Source organism: Hordeum vulgare, chromosome 2H (genome assembly GCF_904849725.1).
Source record: "Hordeum vulgare subsp. vulgare chromosome 2H, MorexV3_pseudomolecules_assembly, whole genome shotgun sequence".
NCBI classification, from domain to species: Eukaryota; Viridiplantae; Streptophyta; class Magnoliopsida; order Poales; family Poaceae; genus Hordeum; species Hordeum vulgare.
This window is the reverse complement of record NC_058519.1, coordinates 551,819,486-551,829,079: the sequence shown is the minus strand read 5'-3', so window position 1 is coordinate 551,829,079 and position 9,594 is coordinate 551,819,486.

The window sequence follows — 9,594 nt, the reverse complement described above, 5'->3', positions numbered from 1 at the left end:
CCTCCGGACGTCCGAAGCCTCTCGAACGTCCGGCGCCAGAACACCCTCCGGACGTCCGACGCCTCGGGGCCCCTATATAAAGCTAGGCGCGGGGCTGGGCATTTGCCCTAATCACCAGCGCCCCCTTTTTTCCCCAGCCGCCGCCGCCACCCCTGGAAACTTCTCGAGGAGCTCCTCCTCCTCCCCAGCGCCGCCACCCTCGAGATCAAGCCGATCTCCTCCGTGGATCCCCTACTTCTCCGTCCGTACTCTTCACGGGATCTATCTCAGGTTGCTCCTCCGTATTTTCTCGCGTGGATTTGATTTATCCCATGTCTCTCCTTGTTCGTTCCTCATTTGGGGATTCTTCATCCGCGTAGGGCTCCATGGGCAAGACCAAGCACACCTCTCGGAAGACCGTGGCCGGCTCATCCTCTCGCATCCCTATGAACACGGGGTCGGAATCGGATGAGCCACACCGTCCCTTCAAAAGGGCTGCCCGGCGTTCTCCGCCCCGGCGGTCGCCGTCTCCATCACCGTCTGATGATGCTGACCCCGACTTCGAGGAGGAGCTTGCCGCCGAGGAACTTCCTCAACCCGTCGCTCGAAGGTCCAAGCTCGGGTCTCGCAGGGCATCCTACATGCCACAACCACCTCCTGCCCAGCCTGAAGGTGAAGCTCGCCGCATCTCCTTAGAGCCTCCTGCCACATTAGGTCGTAATATCACAAACTTTACCACAATTGGGGCAGCTTCCTATCTTACTTTCCGCCGCGACGTAAATCAATACGAGGTCGGCAGTGATTCTACGGATTCACGTTTTCGCACAAACGTCCAGGCAGATGTCTTTTCCACGGTCATTGTTCCTAAGGGGTTATCTAATCATCTTTACATTGATATTGAGCATATTCGCAAGCACCCGGCGAAATATCCGGGTGCCTTTGAGCTTATTGAGTCTTCGGGGCTTGCCGCCCCGTTTGCTTTTCATTGCGACTATAATGCTGCTGCCATTCACCAGTTCTATGCCACATGTCATTTTGGCTCCGACAACACGGTCACCTGGATGACCTCTGACGTTCGCTTCAAAGCCACTTATGCTACTTTTGTTGCCGCTCTGGGTTTTCCCCATTCCGGTCATAAAATACATAAGGATGATCCTAACCATGCACCTAAGAATATTGAAGTGTGTGGACACCTCCTCAAACCACTACGTGAGCTTGATGAGGATGAGCACCAGAAGGACCTTAACCAGGTATCCATCTGGCGCTCACCTTTCTTCATTATCTTTCAGTGTGTCATCCGCACCATCTATCCCAAGATGGGTGATAAGGTTTCTTGCAGTGGCTATTGTATCGATATCATGTACCACTTGTTCGAGAACCCCAAGACCAAAATCAATGTGCCCCATTTCCTATGGCATGAGATTCGGCTTGCTAGCTTTCAGTACAAGCGAGCCTTTCCTCATGCTCCTTTCATCCAGGCTCTTATTAACCACGTTGCTGATTTCTCTGTGGCTACCACTCACATCCATCGCAAGTGGACCATTCCCGCTCACATGGCGAATGATTTTTCTCCCAAGAGCGCCCCTTCTTCCTCTACTACCACTCGCCGCACTGCTGCACGGGCCGCCACCCATTCATCTAGCTCTGCGTCTCTCGGTCGCATTGCCAAATTCCTTGGCAAAGCTCACTCTGCTTTGATGAAGGCTGTCTCCTTTCAGTGTGGTCAAACCCATGATGTGGTTTCCCGCTTAGTTTCCTCTCAGAATGCCCTCAAGGCTCGTCTGAGAGCCTCGGGCAATCTTACTGTGAGTGATGATGAGGCCCCTACTGCTGCTCCTTCCATTGATTTTGGCTTCCCTTCTGGTCCTGAGTGGTCTGAGTTCTTTGACGAGGCTGGGGGCAGTGGTTTGGCTGATGATGCTGATGATGATGATGATGAGCTCTGAGTTTGGTTGGTGTTATTGATGGCTCCCTTTTTGGTACTTGGTGCCAAAGGGGGAGTAATGTATCGTAGTTAAAATTTTATTCTCGTCATTTTCAGTCTTTGGAGATTTAATGTAATGGATAAAAATCATGTATAGCTACTTATGAATGGTTGTGATTTGCTATGATATCATCATAGACTATTATATCTTGCTCATTTACTTCTATGATGATCTATTATTCTTCCATGTTGATCCATTTAGAGCTTCGATTTCTTTATCATGCATATCCTAAGGGGGAGCTCCGTACTAAATATCTCCTAGACTATAATGTATGGTTAATATTTTTGAGACATATGTATATGTTGTCATCAACTACCAAAAAGGGGGAGATTGAAAGTGCATACTATGCCCCTAATTGTCTTTTGGTGTTAATGACAACACATACATAGGAAACTAATCCTATTTGTTGAGTGTATCTCAGGACGACAAGTACTTTAGTAGATTAAGATTTATGTGCCAAAGGTTGCCTGAAAAGATTGGTGATTCATATTTTGAGAAGACTCGGGATTAAGAAGAGATGTTGTAGAATAGTCTTTTGAGTTTACTAATATTGAGTATAGGGATCCTGCACTATTAAGAGGGGATCACTGGCTTTGCGATAAACTTGCTCATACCACATCTCTACAACCATATCAAACACCACATACTGTCCACTATCTACAACTCAATATATGTCCAATTACCTCGGACATTCGGCTCCCTCAGGACGTCCGAGGGCCGGACGTCCGGCTAGCTTCGGAAATCCGCAGCCACACACCAGTAGTTTGTTGGAACTATATCTCGGAAATCCGGCTACCTCCGGACGTCCGAGGGCCGGACATCCTACCAAGCTCCGGAAATCCGGAGGTCAACACAAGTAGTTTGTGTGCACTATATCTCGGAAATCCGGCCCCCTCCGGACGTTCGAGCGCCAGATGTCCGACACCCGTCAGAAATCCGGAAGCCACCACCAGTAGAAATTGTGTTGTATAACACAGACTTTCGGGCCACTCCGGACGTCTGGCTGCTGATGAATTCAAATAGGTTCAGGCTCATCTACAGGCCTCGGACGACCGACCCGTGTCGGATGTCCGGCCGCTGATGAATTCAGAAGAGCTCCAGTCATGCCTACAGGCCTCGGACGTCCGACTCCCTCCGGACGTCCGGCCCCTCACGGACTCCCGGACGTCCGACAAGTGTCGGACGTCCGGACCCTGTGTGACTTATTGCACCTCCAACGGCTGGATTTCACTCCACACTATATATACTTGTATTTGCTTATTGTTTACCGCTTGCCTTGCTTCACTCCTAATAGCTTACGCATTGTCATAGTAATTATTAGGCTTACACTTATATTCCGCACTTTAGCCTAAAATTGCTAAGTAGTTGTTAAAATTTGGATTTGTACCTATTCACCCCCCCCCTCTAGGTCCATCTCGGTCCTTTTCAACACCCCTCCCGGTAGTCCCCCGGTACCCTCCCGACACTCCCGGTACACTACCGATGAGCCCGAAACTTTTCCGGTGAGCAAAATAGGACTTACTATATATCAATCTTTGCATTCGGACCATTTCGGAGTTCCTCGTGATTTCCAGGATCTCATCCGGGACTCCGAACAACCTTTCGTCACCAACACCTATAACTCAACTATACCAAAACGTCACCGAACCTTAAGTGTGCACACCCTGCGGGTTCGAGAACTATGTGGACATGACCTGAGACAGTCCCTAGTCAATAACCAATAGCGGGAGCTGGATGTCCATATTAGCTCTACATATTCTATGAAGATCTCTATCAGTTGAAGCTCTTTGTCAAGGATTCAGTTAATGCCGTATGGTGTTCCCTTTGTCCTTTGGTGTGTTACTGGCCCAAGATTCGATCGACGGTATCTCCATACCTAGTTCAATCTCGTTACCGGCAAGTCTCTTTACTCGTTCCGTAATACACGATACCGTGACTAACTTTTTAGTCACATTGCTTGCAAGGCTTATTGTGATGTTGTATTACTGAGTGGGCCCCGAGATACCTCTCCATCATACAGAGTGACAAATCCCAGTCTTGATTCACGCCAACCCAACAGACACCTTCAGAGATACCTGTAGAGCACCTTTATAGTCACCCAGTAACGTTGCGACGTTTCATACACACAAGGTATTCCTTCGGTGTCTGGAAGTTGCATGATCTCATGGTCATAGGAATAGATACATTGACATGCAGAAAATAGTAGCAATAAATGACACGGTCATATGCTACGTTTATAGTTTGGGTCTTGTCCATCACATCATTCTCCTAACGATGTGGTCCCGTTATCAAGTGATAATGCTTGTCTATGGCCAGGAAACCTTGACCATCTTTGATCAACGAGCTAGACAACTAAAGGCTCACTAGGGACATTGTGTTGCCTATGTATCCACACATGTATTTGAGTTTCCAATCAATACAATTACACCATGGATAATAAACGATTATCATGAACAAGGAAATATAATAATAACCAATTTATTATTGCCTATAGACAGTGCGACGCCTCCTATAGCCCATCGGCACAACGCCTACATCGGCCCCTCCTGCCCCGCACGTGGATATGCGAGGCCTGCCCAATCTGCTCTGCCCACTCGAGAATCTCCTTCACCTCCGGCCCTGCTCCGTGCGGACAGCTGGGGTTCTAGTGCTCGCTCCGCTCCGGAGTCGAAGGCATGCGTCCCCGCCGCAAGAGACAGAGGGCAAGGAAAAGGGGTGTCCCACGAGGTTTGTGCAGTCTGCCTGATGCCTCCACGTGATGCTGGTGCCCGGCAAGGAGGAGTGCCTCCTCGAGTGGGTGTACCATCGGTCCCTTGCCACGACGAATACGGACGCCCGGTGGTTCCTAAGGATCAACGTCGAACAGCTCCGGCTCAGCATTCAGCAATCCGAGCGGGAGGCGGCGAGGGTGGCCAAGCTCAAGCGCAAGCAAGATTGCATCGTCCGACGCTTGCAAGGCTACATCATCATCTCGGATTCCTCCGACGACGACGTCGACCAACCTCCCGCTATGAAGGCCTACACCATCGACGACGACCTGAATGGCAAAGGCCTGACGAGGAAGGGGTGAAGCTCCCCGTCTCCTCTTAGATAGTGTAGTAGTAAATGTAGTTAGAATGTGTCGGATCGTTGAACTGTGTGAATTATGCCCTTTTGGTGATGTTTATGTGGATCGTGACCATTTGGTATCGTTTTATATGTGTGTTTCGTAACGATTTTGATAGTTTGATGATCTACGTACTACATTGCATGATTTTATATGAATATAGGATGACGGATACGAGATACACGTAGGTAAAGGCGCGGGTTTAGAAAATACCCGATCAGTGTCCACAAACGCGTTCGTAAGCGTTTGATGGTTCCGATTTATAAGAGCTCGCTCTAGATGCTCTAAGACACGCAACATTTTTTCTCTTCGTAGTACAAAAATCCAACCATACTAATACCCCTACTTTATTAACTTCTGCATGTCAATTTTACCCTTATTTTCATTATAACCTGCTATTTCCTTCGTGCCATAATAAGTTCGGAGGGAGTAGTAGCTAGCACCGACACACACTTTGCTCGCTTGTAGTAGTCGAGCTATGGTCGGTCCTTCTCCGTCCCTCCTCTCTCGCGTGTGCTGCTCACTGTTCTCCCGAACCGGAAGAGACAAATTTGAATGCGGCGCTCGGATGCTTGCTTAGGCCTTTATAATAAAGATAAATACATTAATGGTCATTGTATTTGAGTCAAAAACCCACTATGATCATTAGACTTTGAAATACGTTTATTACGATCATTATATACGTCTTGAGCGTTTGTTGTATAGCTTTGTATTCAGTAGAGTTGATTGGTCAACCTAAGCAACATTGACTGGTCAACCTAAGCAACATTGACCGCTGCCACTGCTCTACTCTTCCTCCCCTCTCGCCCCAAATGCCCGCCGCGTGCTTCCTCTCCGCGCCCTCCCCGCTCGCCCGCCTCAAGCACCTTGCTACTGCAACAAAAGACCTTCCAACGGCGCCAGAAACAAGCGTGCTGACGGGAGACTATTCTTGTCTTGATACTCCTCAGCAACTGCACCAGGAATCCTTCTGCTACGGCTACGCCTTTAGGGACTTCCTTGGCAAATATGCAAAGGATTCCCCCGTGGCCTTGGAACCTTGCGTTGGTGTTCCCTCGAAGCGGAAAGGGTGATGTAGCACAGCGGCGGTAAGTATTTCCCTCGGTTTTGAGAACCAAGGTATCGGTCGAGTGAAGGATTGTCACAAGTACCTGCACAAACACAAAGAGCTTGCACCCAACGCTATGAAGGGGTTGTAAATCCCTTATAGATTGTTTGCCAAGTGAGAACTGAAAGCAAAAAAGAAACAAAGCAAAGTAAAAGCGAAAGTGGAAACAATAGGTGTGAATAGACCCGGGGGCCGTAGTGTTCACCAGTGGCTTCTCTCATGAAAGCAAGTAGACGGTGGGTGAACGAATTACTGTCGAGCAATTGATAGAACCGCGCAAAGTCGTGACGTTATCTAAGGCAATGATTATATCTATAGGCATCACGTCCAAAACAAGTAGACCAATACTTTCTGCATCTACTACTATTACTCCACACGTCGACCGCTATCCAGCATGCATCTAGTGTATTAAGTTCATGAGAATAGAGTAACGCCTTAAGCAAGATGACATGATGTAGATGGACAATCTCATATCTACGATAAATGCCCATCTTGTTACCCTTGATGGCAACAACATGATGCGTGCCTTCTTGCCCCTTCTGTCACTGGGAAAGGTCACCACACGGTATGAACCCAAAACCAAGCACTTCTCTCATTGCAAGAATCATAGATCTAGTTGGCCAAACAAAACCCAAGACTCAGAGAGACTTACAAGGATATCAAATCATGCATATAAGAAATCAGCAAAGACTCAAATATATATCATAGATAATCTGATCACAAATCCACAATTCATCGGATCTCGACAAACACACTGCAAAGAGGATTACATCGGATAGATCTCCATGACGATCATGGAGAACTTTGTATTGAAGATCCAAGAGAGAGAAGAAGTCATCTAGCTACTAACTACGGACCCGTAGGTCTGAAGTGAACTACTCACGAGTCATTGGAGGGGCGATGATGTTGATGTAGAGGCCCTCCAACTCCAAAGTCCCCTCCGACAGGGCACCGGGAAGGGTGTCCAGATGAGATCTCGCGGAAACGGAAGCTTGCAGCGACAGAAAAGTGTTTTCATGGATTCCCCTATTTTTTCTGTATTTTAGGGAATATATAGGCGAAGGAGCTAGGTCAGGGGGGCGACAGGGAGGCCACAAGCCTGGTAGGTGCCGCCCCCCTGGTGGCGGCTACACGGCTTGTGGGCCCCGTGTGGCTCTCCTGCCTTGGCCCTCAAGTCCCCTGATCTTCTTCCGTTCTGGAAAAAATTATTTCGGGGATTTTATTCCGTTTGGACTCCGTTCCAAAATCAGATCTGAAAAGAGCAAAAATACAGAAAAAACAGGAACTGGCACTTGGCACTGAAATAATAAGTTAGTCCCAAAAAAGATATAAAAGGTACATAAAACATCCAAAGTTGACAAGATAACAGCATGAAACCATCAAAAAATATAGATACGTTTGAGACGTATCAAGCATCCCCAAGCTTAACTCGTGCTCGTCCTCGAGTAGGGAAGTGATAAAGAATGAATTTTTGATGCTTTCATGCTACCTAGCATAGATGTCCTTTGTAACTCCTCTTACGTGACGTGAATGTTCAGATCCATTAGATTCAAAACAATAATTTTCTATTGAAGTGGAGACAATAGTAATTCAAGCAAACTAGCAAGGTAATCATGAACTTTCAAAATAACAAGGCCAAAAGAAAGTTATCCCTACAAAAGCATATAGTCTGGCTATGCTCTATCATCCTTGCACAACAAATTTAAATCATGCACAACCCCGGTATTGGCCAAGTAATTGTTTTCACACCTTTACTTTCTCAAACCTTTTCAACTCTCGCGCAATACATGAGCGTGAGCCATGGTTTTAGCACTATAAGTGGAATGGAGTGTGGTGGAGGTTGCAAGACAAACAAGGAGAAGATGGTCACATTAACTAGGCATATCAATGAGTTGTGGAGATTCTCATCAATAGATATCAATGTGAATGAGTAGGGAATGCCATACAAATGATGCACTAGAGCTAAGAGTATGTGAAAGCTCTTAAAGAAAACTAGTGTGTGTGCATCCAACTTGCTTGCTCACGAAGACCTAAGGTAAATTAGAGGAAGCCTATCATTGGAATATACAAGCCAAGTTATATAATGAAAATTTCCCACTAGCTATATGGTGGTGACAAAACGAGAGACTCTCAATCATGAAGATCATGGTGCTTAATAAGCACAAGTGTGGAAGGATAGTAGCATTGTCCCTTCTCTCTTTTTCTCTCATTTTTTTGGTGGGCTCTTTGGCCTCTTTTTTTGGTGGGCATATTTGGCCTCTTTTTGTATATGGGCTTCGCTCGCCTCTTTTATTTCCTCACATGTGACAATGCTCCATCAATGATGATCATCACACTTACAACTCAAAACTTAGAACAATTATGACTCTATATGGAATGCCTTCGATAGCGTACCGTGACAATGATCTAGCATGGCATAGACATTAATGGAAACATCATGCTAGCTATCTTACGATCATGCAATGGCAATGTAGAAGTGGTGTCACATGTCATGGCGCTAGGTGCATGGCAATATATCTCGGAATGACTTTGAAAAAGCCATAGTAGGTAGGTATGGTGGATGTTTTGAGGGAGGCTAATGGTGGGTTTTGTGCACCGGCGAAAGTTGCACGACACTAAGAAGATAGTGATGGTGGAAGGTGAAAGTGCATCTAAACCATGGACTCAACATTAGTCATGAAGAACTCATATATTTGTTGCAAAAGTTTTAGTAGTAATCGAAACAAAGCATTCAACGCATACTCCTAGGGGAAGGGTTGGTAGGTATAAACCATCGCGCGATCCCGACCGCCACACAAAGGATGACAATCAATAGACTAATCATGCTCAGACTTCATCACATAGCGGTTCACCATACGTGCATGCTACGGGAATCACTAACTTCAACACAATTATTTCTAGATCCACAACACCTTACTAGCATAACTTCAATATTACCACAACCACAACTCAAAACTAATTGAGATGAATCAAACTTCTCTAACTATTCAATGCACATGAAGGTGGAAGTTTTCATATCCCTTCGGATAACTACCCCTTTTGAGACTACTTTCAAAGCATAGATCAACTACCAAGCCACGCACCGCCGTGCTCTAAAAGATATAAGTGAAGCTCATAGAGCAAAATCAACTAGCTCAAAAGATATAAGTGAAGCATATGTGAGCTGAATTGTCTACCAAAGGATATAAGTGAAGCTCGAAAAAATCACGGTGAGTGCATGTCTCTCTCTCTAGGTGTGCAGCAAGGATGATTGTGACACAACAAAAATAAAAGACTCCTATGATACAAGACGCTCCAAGCAAAACACATAACATGTGGTGAATAAAAATATAGCCCCAAGTAACGTTGCCGATGGATTGAAGACGAAAGAGGGGATGCCTTCCCGGGGCATCCTCAAGCTTAGGCTTTTACGACAT